General features: G+C 44.3%; 1 pseudogene; it reads left to right on the forward strand.

Annotated features, from left to right (window-relative positions):
* LOC112925852 (S-phase kinase-associated protein 1-like) overlaps positions 1 to 12,437 on the forward strand; it is a 32,739-nt pseudogene continuing 20,302 nt past the window's right edge.

Genomic DNA, 12,437 nt, shown 5'->3' on the forward strand with positions numbered 1-12,437 from the left:
ATGTCCAGCGGCGCCCTCTGCTCCCCTCCTGTGGGTCCCGTCGGGCTGCGTCCTCGCCACTGGTGCCCCGACCCTCTTTGGTCTGATGCAGCCCTGTCCGGCCTGCGGAGCAAACTGCCCCCCTGCTCCCTGCCCCGGGCCCCGAGGTGAGCTCGGGGCATGCACTGCGGCTCCTTGGGGGTTTACCCGGGGCCTTGCCCCTCGGCGAGCTCCGCATCCTCACGCGCTTCATCCTCCGGGCCGGGACCCTGGGGAGCTGCCGTGTGTGCAGAGGACTCACCGCAAGAGGATCTTCGCAAGGGGATTCATCTAGTAGAATACAGAGCGCTCGCCCACACAGTGGCCCAGGGTCTTTTGCCATTTCACGTCCTTGCAAGTCCATCCTTTTTGGTAAAGCTGCTTCTCCAGCCTCCACCTACAAATCGTCCAGTAAACGGGGCCAAACCCGAAGCAGGGGTCCCTGAAAGGAGGAGAGACGTTTACTCACCCGGTGCAGAGCCTGGCGCTCTGAGAGGAAGGAGGTTAAGAAAGACCAAGCATTTTACATGCGTGTGCGTGTGAACCCCAAGCACACAGCCACTACGTGAACAGTGGTTCTTTCTAGAAAATGGAATTCTACGTGACTTTTCTCATGGTCTTTTTTGTTTTAAATCTATGTTTCCTATCCTCCCACAATGACTGTATTATAGTTTATAAGAAAAAAGGAGACCCCGGTCGCGTGCCTGGGGGGCTCAGTCAGTGGAGCATCTGCCTTGGGCTCAGGTCATGGTCTCAGCGGCCTGGGATCCAGCCCCACATCAGGCTCCCTGCTCCAACGGGAGCTCCTCCCTCTGCTCCTCCCCCGCGCTTGCACATTCTTTCATAAATAAATAAAATCTTAAACAAAAAAAGAAATGCCCTAATCTGGGTGCATCCATCCAGTTTTGAAGGTGTGCTGAGGCACTGTTGCCGTGAGGTGCGGGGTGAGCCTCGGGCACAGCAGCGGGCCTCCATCTCAGAGGGTTGGGCTTTATACTTTTTTAAGGATTTATTTATTTACTTATTTGAGACAGCGAGCGAGAGAGCGAGTGTACAAGCGGGAGGGCAGAGGGAGAAGGAGGGAGAACCTCAAGCAGACCCTTTGCTGAGCACAGAGTTGGCCCTGGGCCTCGATCCCGTGACCCTCAGATCATGACCCGAGCTGAAGTCAAGAGTTGGATGCTTCACCAACTGAGCCACCCAGGTGCCCGTTGGACTTTCGTTCTTGACGCTGTACATCCTTAACTACAGTTTCCAACCTGCAAGACTTGTTTCCGTTGAATTAAGGCGGTGAAGGCGGCTACAGGCTGTCGGAGCATGTGCCATATGCGGGAGCCTACCCACACCCACCCGCACCGACTTTACTGCCGAAACAAGGACAATTCTGACCTTTGAAAACCTATAGAAGTCGACAATTCACGAGCCCTGTGTGCTTTTCCATATAAAGCCCAGCTGGTATGAGACAACAAGCAGTGTTCCGTTTTCTAAGCAGAAGCTATCCAGGTAACCGCTAAAACGTGGCTTATCTGAATGCCGTTTTCTAGAACTCTCTGCCTTTCCGCTGCCACGGGGCTTTGTGCAGAGCAGGACAGCCGCTGGTCTGCATGCACTACGGGTCCGACATCAGACACCCTTTTACACAACTTGTATTCCGTATAATTGACATAGCCGAGAAAAATAACTAGCCGTCACGTAAAAATAAAAATCCTTGGTTTTAATTAAGAGATGCATTCTGGACTATTTTAGTTTTTACTCCCAAAAATACAAGTAGTTGCCTTGGAATCCTCATTAACAGGACCATTTGGGGAGATCTGTGCTTCTGTTCATTGATTTTCCTGGGAGAGAATGTGTGCAGAAACATCGCCGCGTCTTCGGATATGTAAAATGCCTGGCTAGTCGCTGTCCTTTCTAAATTTTAATTTTGAAGGTACAGGCACACCTTGGAGATGTTATCAGTTGGGTTCCAAACCACAACAATAAAGCAAAACATTGCAATAAAGCAAGTCCAATGAATTTCCTGCGTTTCCCAGGGCGTGTGAGCGTTCTGTTTACACTAGACTGTCATCTGTTAGGTATGCACTAGCCTTGAGTGTAAACAATGAGCAAACCTTAATTAAAAATACTTCATTTCCAAAAAAAAAAAATGCGAACCATCGTCCCGGCTTTCGGAGAGCCACGGTCACTGAGCACAGGTCACCGCAACAAAGAGAGGAATAATGAAAAAGTCTGAAATATTGTGAGGATTATCAAAACGTGACGTGGAGACACGAAGGGAGCAAATGTCGGAAAACCAGCCCCGAACCACTGGCTCCACACAAGGTTGCCACCGACCCCTACGGTATGTAGGAATCTCGAGGGCCGCGGAGCACCCCAAAGCAACAAGGTGCGCGATAGTCGCTCACCCGTCTCCTCTCCTGGTTCTGGTTCCTCTAGTTGTTCTTACTCAGCCTGTTGACGCGGACGTTCACGTAGCAGGTCCACTCTTGGTTCCAGCTCCTCTTTCAGGGACGAGGAAATGAGCACAAGCCATAGTGAGGCTTATCCTTGGTCCCCAGAGGGCCGCCATCCCAGGGCCACCTCCAGCCTCCACGACCGCAGAGAGCAGGCCTCCCCTCAAATTTTCCAATGACTTCTTACTCTTAAACCCAGTTCTTTTTTAAAAAAGTGTTTTATTTTTATTGTGGGAAAAAAACATGTTTAACATGAAATCTGTGATACATGATGGATCTCATTGATTGACGTTCAAATGTTGAGCCAACTTGCATTCTAGAGAGAAACAGACTTGGTCGTGATGTGCGAATCTTTTGTAGGTATTTCTGGGTTTTATTTGTGAGGGTTTATTGAGAGTGTGTGCATCTATATGCAACAAATGATGTTATTCTGTGGTTTCCTTTATGGGTACGGTATTTGTTGGGTTTGGTCTCAAAGTGAGGCCTGCATCATCAGATACGTTCTCCCCTTGATGTTCTTGTTGAGCTTGACCACTTGGGTATGTTTTCTCCTCCTTAAGGACTTGCCCGAATTGGACAGCGGAGGCGCCTGCGCCTGCAGTTTTCTGTGCTGGAAGATCCTTAACTGTCAAATTAATTTCTCTAACAGATAGAAGACAAATCAGACAAGTCTTTTAAGGAGTTTTCCATTTCATGTAAACCGTGGGATTCCTGGGTGGAGAGCCGTTCCAGCTCTTCCCTCATCATCCCTTTAAGGCACTTAGTGGGCTTATGTAGAGAGATGTCACCACTCTTATTCCTAATGCTTGTAATTTATTTCTTCTGTATTTTTTATTGGTCATTCTGGTTAGAGCTTATACAATTTTATTGATGCCTCTCAAAGCAGCAGTCTTTTGTTTCTCTGGCTTTTCTTCCTATCGCTTTTCTATTTAAATTGAATTGATCTTGGTTCTTAATTCTTTTCTTCCTCCTACTTGCTTCGGACTTACTTTATTCTTCGTTTTTTGGTTTCTCAAAAATGACAATTTAGGTAATTGATTTACTAGATCCTTCCTCTGTAATGTAAGTATTTGCTGCTATGTTTTCCCCCAAGGGAAAATGCTTATTGAGCTACATTCCACAAATTTTGACATGCTGTGATGTTATTCTTGTTAAAGTATTTGCTATTAATTATCTTGTTCTGGATTATTTAAGTGTTTTGTTTAATTTCCAAATATTTGGGGATTTTTTTCCAGCTCTGTTTCTCTGTTTGTTTCCACTTTATTCTCATTGTGACCCAACAACATTTTTGGTATAATTTCAAAATCTTCAATTTGTTAAGAGTTGGGGGTTTGGGGCCAAAAATAAAGTCTATTTTGGCAATTGTGCCGTGTACATTTGAAAAGCACATGTATCTTGTATTGCTGGAAGTGTTCCCTAAATATCACTTAGGTCAAATTAGTTGAGAGTGTCATTCGGGTCCATTATATCTACGTATTTTTTATTATACTGATTACCAATAAAGGAGTGTTGAAATCTCCGATTACAATTGTGGATTTCTATATTTCTCTTTTCATTTTGTGTACTTTGAAACATCGTTGCTACAAGGAAAAGTATGCAATGACCCTCTTTATCCCTGGCAGCATTATTAAAGGTACTATGTCTAATATTTGTATAGATGGTCCATTTTTCTTTCAATTTGAAAAATACATCTTTTTATATCCTTCAGCTTTTACCCATTATTTATTTATTTATTTATTTATTTATTTATTTATTTATTTATTTATTTATTTATCTTTATGCCCCACATGGGGCTCGAACTCACAATGTGGAGATCAAGAGTTGTATGCTCCACTGGCTAAGCCAGCCAGGTGCACGCACGTCTTTATATTTACAGTGGCTCTGTTACAGATAGCATATATTTGGGTCTTACTACGTTATCCATTCTGGTGGTCTCTGCTTTTAAATGTTATGCTTATGTCGTTTATATCTAATGAGGTTTTTGATATGATTGCATTAGGATCTATTATCTTGCTAGTCATGTTTTATTTGAACTTTTATCACTTTTTCTCTTTTTTCTTTTATTGCATCAATTCAGTATTTTTAAAAAATATTTTATTTTAGGGGATCCCTGGGTGGCTCAGCAGTTTAGCGCCTGCCTTTGTTCGACCCAGGATATGATCCTTGAGTCCCGGGATCGAGTCCCACGTAGGGCTCCCTGCATGGAGCCTGCTTCTCCCTCTGCCTGTGTCTCTGCCTCTCTCTGTCTCTCTCTCTCTGTGCCTCTCATGAATAAATAAATGAAATCTTTAAAAAATGTATTTTATTTTGAAGTAAACTCTACACCCAACGTGGGGCTTGGATTCACAACCCTAAGATCAAGAGTCGTGTGCTCTACCTACTAAGCCAGCCAGCCAGCCCCCTTAGTTCAGTATTTTTTTTTTTTTTTTTTTGTGATTCCTTTCTATGCTCATTTTTGGATTATCATTTGGTCTTCTTTTTTAGCATCTATTTTTGGGTGATTTTTTGGAGGGGGATTTAGATGTATGTATTTTGAGTTAATCACATCCAAATCACATCCACATCTTCAAATATTATACTGCCGGAAATGCGTAAAGATCTTTCAGCTGGATTCACCCAACTTTTCCCTCCCATCATTTGTGATGTTTCGTCATACGTTTTACTTTTACATATGAAACAAACATGGAAAGTGTTGTTACTCTGTTGTTTTTCACAGCTCATCATATTTTAGAGCAATTACACACAGGAACAATAGATCTCTGTGTACCTTCGTGCACGTCGCTCGCAGATCCGCGTTTCTGCCTGCCATCCTAGCTTTGCCTGGAGAGCTGCGGCTGCCAGTTCCTCCAGTGCGCGTCAGCTGTTAGCGGCTTTCCTAAGCTTTTGCTTACCTGAAAAAGCCTGTATTTTGCCTTTTATTGAAAGGTATTTTTCAATAGAATTCTGGGTTCACCTTGTTTGTAATTCTTGTAATTCGTGCTTTAAGCATATCCCTCATTTCCTCTCACTTGAAAATTTTCTGGTGAGAAGTCTATCTTCAGGATTTTATCTTGCAGTCTCGGCTCTCTGATGGATTCGAGAACAAGTCTGATTTTTAAATTATCCCCCTTTTTTTTTCTTGTAGTGAGGTTTCGAGTAATGCTTCTCAGCTTCTTAGATCTTAATTGGAAAACAGAAACAAGGCCTTTTAACTGAACCCTTCATGTCCTTTGTTCTTGGAAGGTTCCTTGAATTACTTCGCTGATGGTTGTCATGACTTTGTTTCCTTGGTTATATTTTCTTGGAACTCCTTTTACTGGGCTGTTGGAGCCTCTGTCCTGAAACTACATTTCTTACATTTTATATTTTCCATATTTTAGATTTTCTAATCATTTTCCATAGGTTTCTTTGACTTTCCTTGTACATTCTTCTATTTGGTTTTATATTCATGCTATTATGGCTTTAGTTCTTATAAATTCTTCACTTTTTATTGAATATAATACATATGACCTAAATCAATGGCACATATATGGCAAATAAGTACATATAATTCTTACTTATTAATATTATTCATGTATAAGGATTATATTCTCGTTTATTGAGCATTATTTATATATAAGTATATTCTTTTATATATATATATATATTTTTTTATTTTTTTATTTTTTTATTTATGATAGTCACACAGAGAGAGAGGCAGAGACACAGGCAAAGGGAGAAGCAGGCTCCATGCACCGGGAGCCCGACGTGGGATTCGATCCCAGGTCTCCAGGATCGCGCTCTGGGCCAAAGGCAGGCGCCAAACCGTTGCACCACCCAGGGATCCCTATAAGTATATTCTTATTTATTAAGAATTCTTATATTTATTTCTACATCATTACATATAAGAACATGAAATATATATAAAAGATAACATGTATATATATATATAATAGCATATATTGTAGTTTCTTCCTCTGAGCATGTTAATTTTGTTTTGTTTTAGTTTTCTTCTGCCAGCATGAGCTCTCTTTCCTCCAAATTGCTTCCCCCCCCCTGATTATTTCCGGAAGTCTCTCTTTTCCTAGATAGGAGCTTTCTCAGATATATGGTAATACATGACTGTCTTCTTGTAATTAGGAGTAGGGGATTGAAAGCTAATTGGAAGCTCTGAAATGAGTAGAGCTCGTTAATTTTGACCCCAACTACTTGGAGCTGTTTGTGAGGGTAATTATTGACACTATCTTTAGGTGTTTCCTAGGGGTTAGTTGAATTGCCCAGAGAAGAGCATTTCCATCCCCTGCACGGGAAGCAAGGCCTTGTTTCCGTTCATTATTATGGGAGCTGCTCGTGGGGAGGTGGGGGTGGATTCTCTGCATCCAGGGGTCAGCCTGCATGGTCACTGGACTCTCTGCCGGTGGCAAGCACAGTCTCTGTACTCCCAGGTGGGCTGGGAATTCCTCAGTGCACTTCCAGGCCTCTGCCAGGGGCCCAGCCACGTAGACGGTAAGAACCGCCAGGCAGCGTTGTTTCACATTGTGCCTTTACTCAGTAATAAAATTATTTTTTCCTCTTCTTTTTTTTTCCCTTCTTTTCCTCCTCCTCTTTCTCCTCCTCCTTCTAATCTGAAAAGGTTTCTTTTTATTCTAAATAACACATCTTTTTTCAAATACTCTCCAACATGAAGCTCTTTTCCTGGGTTCATCCAAAAGAGGGAGGGAGATGTAGGTGGGTTCCTGGCCACACGCAGGCAGCTCCGCTCCGCTCCCCCTTCTGAACACACACACAGGGATATGCTTTCGCTCCCCTGTGCCGTGAACACGCGGATCAACACAACAAAGGGGTAGGCAAGATCGGAGACACACAGAAAGGATTTCTGTCTGAAGTCACTTGGTTTCCAGAATTGTTTTTCTAGGCCACTCTCCTCATATTTTCTTCCATTTACTGATTTATTTGTACATTATGTGAACATTTCTGCGATTCATCTACTGCATCCACCTTTAGGTCTGTTGCTGGTATGTTGTTTGCATATTAAATTGATGAAAAACTCAATTTAACTTTTCTTTTAAGATTTTATTTATTTGAGAGAGGGAGAGAGAGAGAGCGCATGAGCTGGGGGAGACGTAGAGAGAGAGGGAGAAACAGCCCCCCCCCCCCCCCCCCCCGCTGAGCAGGGAACCCGATGTGGGGCTCCACCCTAGGACCCTGGGATCATGACCCGAGCCCAAGGCAGATGCTTCACCGACTGAGCCACTGAGACTCCCCCAAAACACTAAAGTTGTAAATGACATTGCAGTGGGGAAAAAGGCCGAAAAATTAAAAGAAGAAACCTGTGTTACAGAGCACTAGCCAATAACCAATGACTCACTGTGTTTCCATAAATGCCCCAAAGACTTTACAATCTGAAATCAAATAAATATTCATGTATTTTCCAGTGTTAGTAACAGTTATAAATCCTCTGTAACTTTACTTAATTGTATGTTGGCACCGGTCTTGACCAGAATCTCATAAAATACATGAGCTCACTAGTTTCATACATATGATAATTTTTATCTAATGGGTTTCTGGCAAATACTTTTAAAATGCAGGTGAACTTCATTTTCAGTTCATGCGTTAATGAAGCGGACACATGATTTGAAAATGCTTGGAGCATTCCAAGAAACACGCTCATCCTAGTTTCTGGAAGTATGGAATGCATGCTTAAGGAGGAAGAGAGGGTCTGACATCTCGAAAACCCCTTTAAAAAGGCGTCTGAATTGCATCTGGTGAATCCTTAAGTGGGCAAGCATGTGACGGCTGAATGGAAAGGCACGCCCGCCGCCTGTCCCCTCCCCATCTTGCCCTTCCGCTTCTTCCTCCCCAGGTACTGGTCCTGTGGCTCCATCCTCACCTTGCTGCCACCAAAGCACAGGGGCTGCAGGGAGACCAGCGGGACGTGCCCCACTGACGCGATGCGACTTCAGGCCACTGGGGATCACCCCAGCAAACGTGGTGGGGCCTCCCTGCATGCTGTGGGTGACGGGGACCGCGTGGCGCTGCGGCTCAGGCCTGCGGTAGCTGTCCCCTTGCCCTAACTGTCCTGCTGGCTCGCAGGGCTCTGCAGAGGTAGCTGCTGGGTTCAGGGCACAACTCTCTTTGCGGGGAGCTGTGCTCGTCCTCTGCACGCCCCAGCAGGTACCGAGGCAGTTCTTGGGCCCCCGGGTCCTGGTTTGGGCTGTGGAGCCGGGTCTGAACGAGGTCCTCCACTCGGCTGCAGGAGTCACGTGCCGGTTGGGGACACGGCTGGGGGTGGCTCCCCTAAGCCGGCCGAGCGGACCAGCATGGGAATGCCACAGCCTTGCCGGCCCTCCAGCCACGGTGGACCGTGCTGTTGTCAGCGTCATACTGTGTCCCCATGTCCTGACCAGGCTTTGCAGGGAAGGCCCTAGATGCTGGTTTGGTGGTCATCCATGAGCGCTGGGGACGAGGGTCCCTCCTGGCCTTGGCACGGGGGAAGCTGCTGGAGTCTGCGTGTGGCAGGCCTGTGCTCCGCCCACAGCCGGTCCCCTGGGGCTGGAGCTCTCCAGGGAGTGACTGACCCTCCGCCACCTCGGCACAGGGGAGGCCAGTCTCTGTGGAGGACCACGAGGCCCTGTGCCTCCCTCCTTGTATCTAGCCCTGTCCCTGCAGTAGGTCCGGTCAGGGAGGCACGATTTTGTGGGAAGAATCAAGCTGCTTCCTGCTTTCTTCTGGGCTGGAGACTCCCCTCCTTCAGGGCTGCTAGGCCAGCTCCCACCTCACCTGTTCCTTAACTTTGCACATCGCCTTCGAGTGTCTCTTCCCCTTGTCTCACTGTTCCTGTGAGTTTATGGCTCTTTTCAAATTAACCTTTATTTTTGAAGCATACCTGGAAGGAGCAAATTTGCATGTCCGTATTTCATTTTCATTTGGACTCAGAAGCTGAATGTGCGGAGGCGAATGCCTGGCACCTCCACCAGGCACAGAGTGAAGACAATGGGTGGGGGACATTAATTACAACGTATACATGCATGACAATTAAGACATCCCCAACAATTAAGGAAACAGAAATTCTTGGAATGGATATTGGTGCACATAAGACCTTAATATATCAACAAAGAATGACTCTAACTCCACACGAGAGAGAATAAACAGCTGGAAATAAAATGCAAATATATGAAGCAGTTATGTATTTTAGAAATATTTCCTTAAGGTTGGCTTTGTTAGCGAAGTGTTAGATTCACAGCAGATTGAAGGGAAGGGATAGAGATCCCCCCCCCCCATGCCCCCTTTATCAACACCCAGCACTGGAGTGGTACATTTGTCATGACCAAGCTACGTTGGCACATCAAACTCTCTCAAAGTCCTGGTGGACATGAAGAGTCTCTCTTGGGGTTGTCCACTCTGTGGCTTTCTGCAAATGAGCATCACAGGAATCCATTCATTCAAGTTCACTGCCCTAAAAATCCTCTGTACCCCACCCATCCCTTCCTCCCTCCCTCCCTCCCTCCCACCCTGGGCAACCACTGACCTTTTTTTTTTACTGCCTCCATAGTTTTGCCTTTTCTAGAATATCGTCTAGTCAGAACCACACAGTTCTGTAGCCTTTTATTTCTTTCATGTACTAACATGCATTGGGGATTCCTTCATGTCTTTCTATGGCTTGGTTGCTCGTTTCTTTTCTTTTATTACCAAATAGTATTTCACATCATCTCAGCAACTGAAGGCCCTCTTGAGTGCCTCCATATCTTAGCAATTAGGAATAAATCTGTGTGAGGGGGTTGTTTGGACACAAGTTTCCCACTCCTTTGGGAAAAATGCTGAAGAATGAGATGCCTGGATCATACAGCAATACTGTATTCAGTTTTGTAAGAAATCACCAAACTCTCTTCCACAGTGTCTGCGCCATTTTGTATCCTTCCCGGCAATACGGGGGAGTTCCCGTTGCTCCATGTTCTTGCCAGCATCGGCCGTTGTTCATGTTCCAGATCTTGGCCATTCTTTTTTTTTTTTTTTTTTAATTGTGTATAATATAATTTTTTAAAAAGATTTTATTTATTTATTCACAATAGACATAGAGAGAGAGAGAGAGAGGCAGAGGGAGAAGCAGGCTCCACGCAGGGAGCCCGACGTAGGACTAGATCTAGATCCTGGGTCTCCAGGATCGTTCCCTGGGCCAAAGGCCAGCACCAAACCACTGAGCCACCCAGGGATCCCCGATCTTGGCCATTCTTATAGGTGTGCAGTGCTATCCTCAGCTCCCTGAGGTTTTAATCTGCCTTTCCCTGATGACATGACGTGGAGCAACTTTCCACGTGCTAATCTGACATCTGTGTACCTTTGGTGAGGTGTCTGTGAAGGTCTTCGGCCTATTTTTTAATCAGCTTGTTTGTTTTCTTCTTGCTGAGTTTTAGAAGTTCCTTGAGTAGTCTGTATACGTCTTCTCTTAGATGTGCCTTTTGGAAATCTTTCCACCCCATCTGCAGTTTGTCTCCTCATTCTTTTGACATTGTCTTTCACAGAGCACAGTATTAACGTTTAATGAGGTTCAGCGTAACACTGACTTCTTTTGCTTTCATGGATCATGTGGGGAGAGAAAAACTCTCTAAAGGGCTCACATACGAGGAAGGCCACTCTAGGTTTCTTTCTAAGTCAACATGACTGTATATAAACTTTGTTCAAACCAAAAGCCTGATTTACAGCCTTCTACACACGCACGGTCCATGTGGTTTGCGAGCGAGTGGCCTGAAGGGAAACCATCTTGTCCTGGAGATATGCATCAGCACTCCTACTCCCTGCATTCCTTTATGATAAAATCTGTGATTCCTGCCTCTATGCTAATCTGTAATCTTTTGAGCTTTTACAAGATGTAAAAAGTATGTCATGCTGTAAAAGCTATTCATTCTCAGGAGCAGTCTCTTCCCTGTGAAGAATGTGGTTCCAAGCAGATGTCCTAACTTGGGCTCAAATAAAACTCTCTTTCTTGCCCTTAAAGATTCCAAAAATTTGTTCATTTTGTGTCAACACCTGCCAATGGCGTCATATGTAAGCATCATTGCCATATACCAGGGCATGGTGGTTTTCTTCTGTATTATCTTCTAGGATTTTTAATAGTCTTTTCGTTTTACATTTGGGTCTGTGACCCACTTTCAGGTCATTTCTATGTAGGGTGTAAGGTCTATGTCTAAGTTCTTGTTTCTTCTTTGCATGGGGACAAGCGGTTGCTTCAGCACCATTTGTTTGCTCCATTGTGTTGTCTTTGCTCCTTTGTCAAAGTTCAGTGGACTTTATTTATGGGGCCCATTTCTGAGCTCTCTATTCTATTCAATATATCCCATTGATATACTTATTTATTCTTTCACCAGTACCACGCTGTCTTGATAACTGTGGCTTTCTAGTAAATCTTGAAGTCAGGGAGTGTCAGTCTTCCAACTTCATTCTTCTCTTTCAATCTTATATTGGGTTTACTGAGTCTTTCACCTCTCTATCTAAACTTTAGAATAATTCTCTCAAGATCCACAAAATAACTTCCTGGGGTTGTGATTGAGATTCCATTCAACGTACAGATGAAGTTAAGAAGGATTGGCATCTTGGTAATACTGAGTCTCCCTATCCATGAATGTGAAAAGAGTTGTATTTTAAACATAAAATAATTCTGTATTAGAAAAGGTAAGTGTACACTTAGTGATGTGATGAGAAAATGTGTTTTTAGAATAAAAGCTGTAGGTGAAATCATGAAAAATATATAATCGGGTGCCTGAGTAGCTCAGTGGGTGAAGCGTCTGCCTTTGGCTCAGGTCATGGCCTCAGGGTCCTGGGATCAAGCCCTGAGTTGGGCTCCCTGCTCCAAGGGGAGTCTGCTTCTCCCTTAATCCTTCCCCTGCTTGTGCTCTCTATCTCTCTCATATACACACTTTCTCTCTCAAATAAAGAAATCTAAAAAAAAGAAAAATATATAATCATGTACATAAACATTTTACATCTTCTGTATTTCCTGGTATACTAATTATGCAT

Source organism: Vulpes vulpes, chromosome 5 (assembly GCF_048418805.1).
Source record: "Vulpes vulpes isolate BD-2025 chromosome 5, VulVul3, whole genome shotgun sequence".
Taxonomy (NCBI): domain Eukaryota; kingdom Metazoa; phylum Chordata; class Mammalia; order Carnivora; family Canidae; genus Vulpes; species Vulpes vulpes.